Raw genomic sequence first — 6,110 nt, 5'->3', positions numbered from 1 at the left:
GAATCATGGGCTCCATCCAGGCTTTCTATTTCAGAAAGAGGCTCAGCTAACAGCAATAATGTATGATGATTAACTGTGAAGAACTCAACTATTACCAACAAGGCAAGGATCCAGGACAACTCCAAGGGACTCATGACAAAAAAAGGATACACACAGCTGTAGAAGGAATAGACAGAGTCTGAATACAAATTGAAACATGCCATTCTTCACTTTATTTCCTCCTTGAATTTTTCTCTAGTGTAAGTAGTATGTGTCTTCTTTCACAACACAATAAACAGGGAAATATGTATTGTATTATAATGTTTATATATATGTATATAATCTATATTGGTGATAGTGAACCTGTTAGAGACCTTAGAGACTGAGTGCCCAAAATGAAACCCTCATGCTGCATGTGAGCCCCCCACTTATTCCAGACAGGAGAGGGAGTAAACTCTCCTATTGGGCTGCTGGGAAGAGGGGTGGGTAAAGTGAGAAATGTCCTCATGCACACATAGAGATGGGGAAGAGGAGCAATCCCTTCCAGCATGCTCCGGCATGCATGCCATAGGCTTGCCAACACAGACCTATATTATATTATCTGTCTTCTTGGAGAGGGGGGATGAGTGAGAAGGAGGGAGGGAATATGGATTGTAAAATATCAGAAAATGAATACTAAAAATTATATTGACATGTAATCTGGAAAAAAACCTAGAAATTTATTATAATCAATAAAAGAAAGAGGCCCAGCATAGTCTTCTCCCACTTTCCAAACCAGTTAGACTGCTTTGAATTTCTTTGAACTTTTCCATCAAGTCTCTGCACTTGTTACCCCTTCCTTGCCCTTCAGTCTCCTTTTCTGTATTATCTTTCCCTATTAGAATGTAAACTCCTTGAGGGCAGGGGCTGTCTTTTTTTTTTTTAATTATTTAAACTGGTATCCCTGGTGCTTAACATAGCACAATTCCTGGCACATAGAAGTTGCTTAACAAATGTTTATTGATTAACTCTGTTCTCATGAAACCATGCTGCCTTTCTTCTCTATCACATATGGTGCCATATGACAACAGAACTATGAGCAGAGTGATGATCAAGACAATTAAGACCAGCTCAAAATTAAACTGAAAAGTTCAATGATCATCTTACCTCAGGTATGTGTTGAGTGACATTCTGCTTGTTCAGGGCAACTAGGGGACAGACCTTCGAACCTCACACATTGGAATCAAAAGAAGAGAAGACTAGTCTGAATTAGCGAACTAGAGAAGAACGTTTAAAAAGAAGGGTTATTAATGTTGATTCTATGCTGTAGTTCCAACTGCTGACTAACTGAATAACTGAACTGAGGTCCTGCCCCAGCTGGAGTGAGCAGATAAGGTGCATTTGTAATTAGTAGCATACATTTGCATAAAAATACAGTAATAAAATCCAAAAATATATTCCTTTTGGTAGACTAAACACTCCCCTTGCAATCTTGTTAATACCCTCCATCCATTCAGTGAAATAGTTTTTTATGACTGCTGCAAAGCTAAATTTCAGATGGTTTAGGTTAAGAGATCCAAATAAAAAAGGGCTAGAATAAATGAAGTTTTGTGGATTTTTGTGAATTCCATGTGTGCTTGTCCTGACTTGGTCATCAAAATAATTGGGACTCTTTGAAGAAATAATAGAGGGCAAGTGCTATACTTAGATATCATCTAGGCAAAATCCTTCATTTTATAGATGAGGAAATTGAGAATCAGAGAGGGCAAACAAATTGACCGAAGTCACACAGCTTGGAAGAAACAGAGCTGAGATAAGAACCAAATTTTATTATGCCAAGTTCAATATTTTTTTCACTGTACCATCTTCTTCCAAGTCCTTTTCCAGACTCATTCCAATGAATATTGGCTTCCTGGAGCCTAGTTTTTTGGGTGATCAGTGTGGGTAGGGAATGCCTTAAGGCTCCTATCTGAGCTATTATATGAGCATAAACACAGCAGGGGCTGGGATCATAAGCCATTTGCCCACAGAGTCATGGAACTAGCCATATTGTACCCAGGAAAAATACTCCCAAATTCAATTCAGGGAAGGAAGAGGAGACCTTAGGACAGAAATCTTGGTGGGAGGGAACCCAGGTACTTGTGGTATGGAGATGAGAGCCTAGGCTAATGATTCTTGATACAAACTTAGCAGTTTTTACCTACTGAAAAAATTTGGCAGTGCCCTTTAAATTTGGGTACCCTGTGAGGGGGGAAAACGATTGCATCCTGTTATTAAGAGGTAGCAATAGCCATGTCCTTAGTGGAATAGTGGATATAGTGCTATATTGGGAATGAGGAAGATCTAGGTTCAATATTTGACTCAAGCACTAGCTCTGTGACCCTGTGCAAGTCATCTAACCTTTTTGGTTGGGACTCAATTTCCTTATCTCTGTAATGAAGTTCATAATTATCAGAGTTGGTGTGAAAATCAATGAAATAACAGAGGTTAAGGACCTTGCTAACCTTAGAGTATCATCTAAATGACTACCTATTACTATTTCATAGTGCCTTAAAATATAATCTCATTTGATTCTCATGAAAATCCTGTAAAAGAAGGGCTATTATTATTCCCATTTCACAGATGAGAAAATAGAATTTTAGAAATTGAATGTCTTGTCTAGGATACTATAGCCCGAAACTAATTTGAACTCTTCTTCCAAACTCCAAGCCTAGCACGCTAGCGAGGCTAGATCACTCAAAATGTGATCTGGGGACCTCCAGAATTCCTCAAAAATTCTTTGAAAGAGAATGTAAAATTAAAACTATGTTCATGACAATACTAAGACATTTTAATTTCTAATATGGGAAATATCTAAACAAAATCTTTTTGGGGTCCTCAATAATTAAGAGTCTAGAAAGGTCACAAACTAGAGTTTGAGAATTGCTGGGCTACACCAAGCTATCTTGGTTAAACTAATCAGCCAGTCTGCTTTCCACTGAACTCTACTCTCATTCTATTTTTTATTTTCTCTGGGAGAGCCTTAGTAGATTCATTGCTGTTAATAAATGCTTGTTGACTGACTACACGACTCCCTCTCAGTCTCTTTCTGTCTCTGCTTCTTCCAACCCCTCTGGTAGACTGCTAAATGTTTGTTGATGGACTTGGCAGTTAATGATGCCAGGAGGCCTGTGCAGCCATGCTTCATAACCCCTGGAGCAAACATTACAAAGTTGACCTGAAGCTCTGTTTTCTACAATGCTTCACTGCCCTTTGTTGGGCTGATATTTAAAGCAGTCCAAGAAAAGCATTTCCCAAGCTTGCCTAGCCCATTTTCCAAGGGGCAGACCTGCCCTTGGGTCTCCAGCTGAGCCTCTTAGCTCCAGAACTGAGGTCCCTGTGGCACAGAAAGAACCTACTTTTCTCCCAGCATGAACCTCTCTCCTATTGTGAACACCCCATGCCTCAGCAGTTCTTTCTTGCATACTTAAGAATCTGATTTTATTTTCCAGACCTCCAAGCTGTTCCAGTTATTATGAAATGTTTGATTGTAGAAACAGTTGAAATACATTAATAATGTAACTTTATTTCTTCAAGAAAATTTCCAGTAGAAATTAAAGTCACTGGAGCAATGATGCCTCATATTTATGGCCCTTGGCATTCCCCAGAGTTTGGAAAGGCTCTTAATACAGGCAGTTGGTGCAATCTTGATGGCTGTTATCTACAGACCTCCAGGCAACTCCCCTTCCTTTCTCAACAAGTTTGGTACCCGGCTCATAATTTTTCCCTCCTATTTAACTTCTGTCCTTTGGACTTATGGACTTTATCATACATATCAATTCTCCTTCAAACACCTTAATCATTCAGTTCCTCAAGGGACTCCCTTTCCATGACCTACTTCTCCACTCCATATTAGGCACACACAAAGATGGCCATACCCTGATCTTGCCTGTCACCCATCAATGCACCACTTCTGTGTCTTCATGTTTAAGAATTCCCAAATTCCCTTAACTGACCAAAATCGACCTTTCCTTACCAAAGTAGACTTTGGTGTCAACATCCTAACCTTCAAATCCTTAATGTCTCGGTTCCTTCCTTGGCCATTTCCCTTGCACTAGTTACTCTCTCCTTTTTTCTTTGTCTTGATCTCCAGGTGAACCAGTTCAACTCCACCATGTCCTCTTCTCTTGAGTCTCTGGCCAAAATATCATGTTGCCAATTATACCCTGCCAGACCTTAGCCTTGGTTGATTCCCATCATCTAGCACCTTTGTTCTTCCTTTTCTGAATATAGGTAAAGAAAATCACTCAACAATTCTGACTGGATCAATCACAAATTACTAATAAAAAATTGTTACACAATCTCAACTGGGCTCTTCCTCATGCTAGGCAATCCTACCATAGCTACATCATGTACTCATTCTCCCACTCTCCAGAGAAGCTCTTCCAAAACTTTTCATACCTCCTCCAAACCTCCCATGGTTGCCCCTTCCTTCATCTGAGAACCTTTCTTTATATTTTACAGGAAAATTGAAGTTATTTGCTATGAGTTCCCTTTTTTCCCCTCATCTCTTAATTCTCAGATGCCCTCTGTCACTATCTGCATCCTCCATCTTACATGAAGGCATCTTACTCTATCAGGGCTAACTCCTCTATCTTCACAACTGCTCTCACTCCTTCCTATCTCCACCAACAAAATGCCCCCTCTGTCATCACCACTCCATAACTTGTTTTCAATCTCTCTCTGTCTATTGGTTCTACTGATTACAAACATGGCTGCCTCTCTCCCATCATCAAAAATCCTTCACTTGATCCTTCCATCCCTACTATCATCCCGTATCTTTTCTGCCCTTGAAAGGACCATTTATAACAGATGTCTAAAGTTAGGAGTCCTCTCTTAATTGCCAAATCCATTGACCTTTTATAAATACCCATTTTCCTTGACCTTGCTACAGCCTTTGGATTGTCAATCACTTTTTTCTCCTTGATCTCTTCTCTCTAAGTTGTCAGGACACTGCTGTCTCCTCATTCACCTCCTACCAGCTCTCTAACCAAATAGTCTCCTTTGCTGGTTCCTCTTTCAAGTCATGTTTCTAACTATAAGTATCCCACAGGGTTCTGTCTTGGAGCTTCTTCTCTTCTCCCCATAAACAACTTCACTTAGTGATTTCTTCAGCTCCATGGACTTAATTAGCACTGATGAGTCTCAAACCTATCTCTTCTACCCTAACTTCTCTGCTAACTTTTTGAACTTCCAACTGTTTCTCAGCCATCTTGAACTGGATGTCTACTACATATCTTAAACTCAACATTTCCAAAATTGAACCCGGTTTCTTTTCCCCTAAATCCTCCCCTCCTCCTAACATCTCTATTATTGTCAAAGGCAGCACTATCCTCTCAGTCCCCCGGGCTCTCAACTAGCCATCATAGTCAACTCTCACCTCTCTCTCATCCTCCATGTCCAATCTGGGGCCAAGGTGTGTCGATTTTATCTTTGAAACATCTCTCGAATACACCTTCTCTTCTCCTCTGACATGGCCACCACTCTGTTAGAGTCTCTTGTCATCTCCTGCCTGAATGATTGCAGTAGCCTGCAATCATTTGAAACATGTTTCAAATCTTTCTCCATTCCAATCTGTCTTTAGTTCAGTCATCCAATCTACTGGCTTCCTTAAAGTCCTAATTAAAATCTCATCTTTCCCAAGAAGCTTTTCCCAACCCTTCTGAATTCTAGTTGCCTCCCCTCTTTTAACTATTTCCTATTTTTCTTGCATATAGCTTATTTGTATATATTTGTTTGCTGGGTGCCTCTCCAGTTGGATTGTAAGCTCCTTAAGCTGTTTTTTGCTTCTTTTTTGCATTCCCAGGGCATAGTATAGTTCCAGGAACATAGCAAGTGTTTAATTAATATTTATTTATTAACAAAAAGGAGGCAGTGAGAGGCAAAGGTAAGAACACTTGAAAGAGGCAAGATCTAAGCCATAATTACACTGGGGCCTCATGGTGGTTCCAGGCATAGAGAAGGCATTAGCATATGGACCTACCCCAAGATATGTTGGCATACTCCAATCCATCTCACCCCTCAGCAGATCCTGTCTATGTTAGAGGAGCTGATGATACCATGATTCCTTCTTGGACTTCATTAAAGTGAAATGCCAGGGGAAAAAAAAAAGT

The sequence above is a fragment of the Monodelphis domestica genome, chromosome 2 (assembly GCF_027887165.1).
Source record: "Monodelphis domestica isolate mMonDom1 chromosome 2, mMonDom1.pri, whole genome shotgun sequence".
In the NCBI taxonomy this organism is placed as follows: Eukaryota; Metazoa; Chordata; class Mammalia; order Didelphimorphia; family Didelphidae; genus Monodelphis; species Monodelphis domestica.
The sequence above is the reverse complement of the archived record's forward strand: the minus strand, read 5'-3'. Positions refer to the sequence as shown.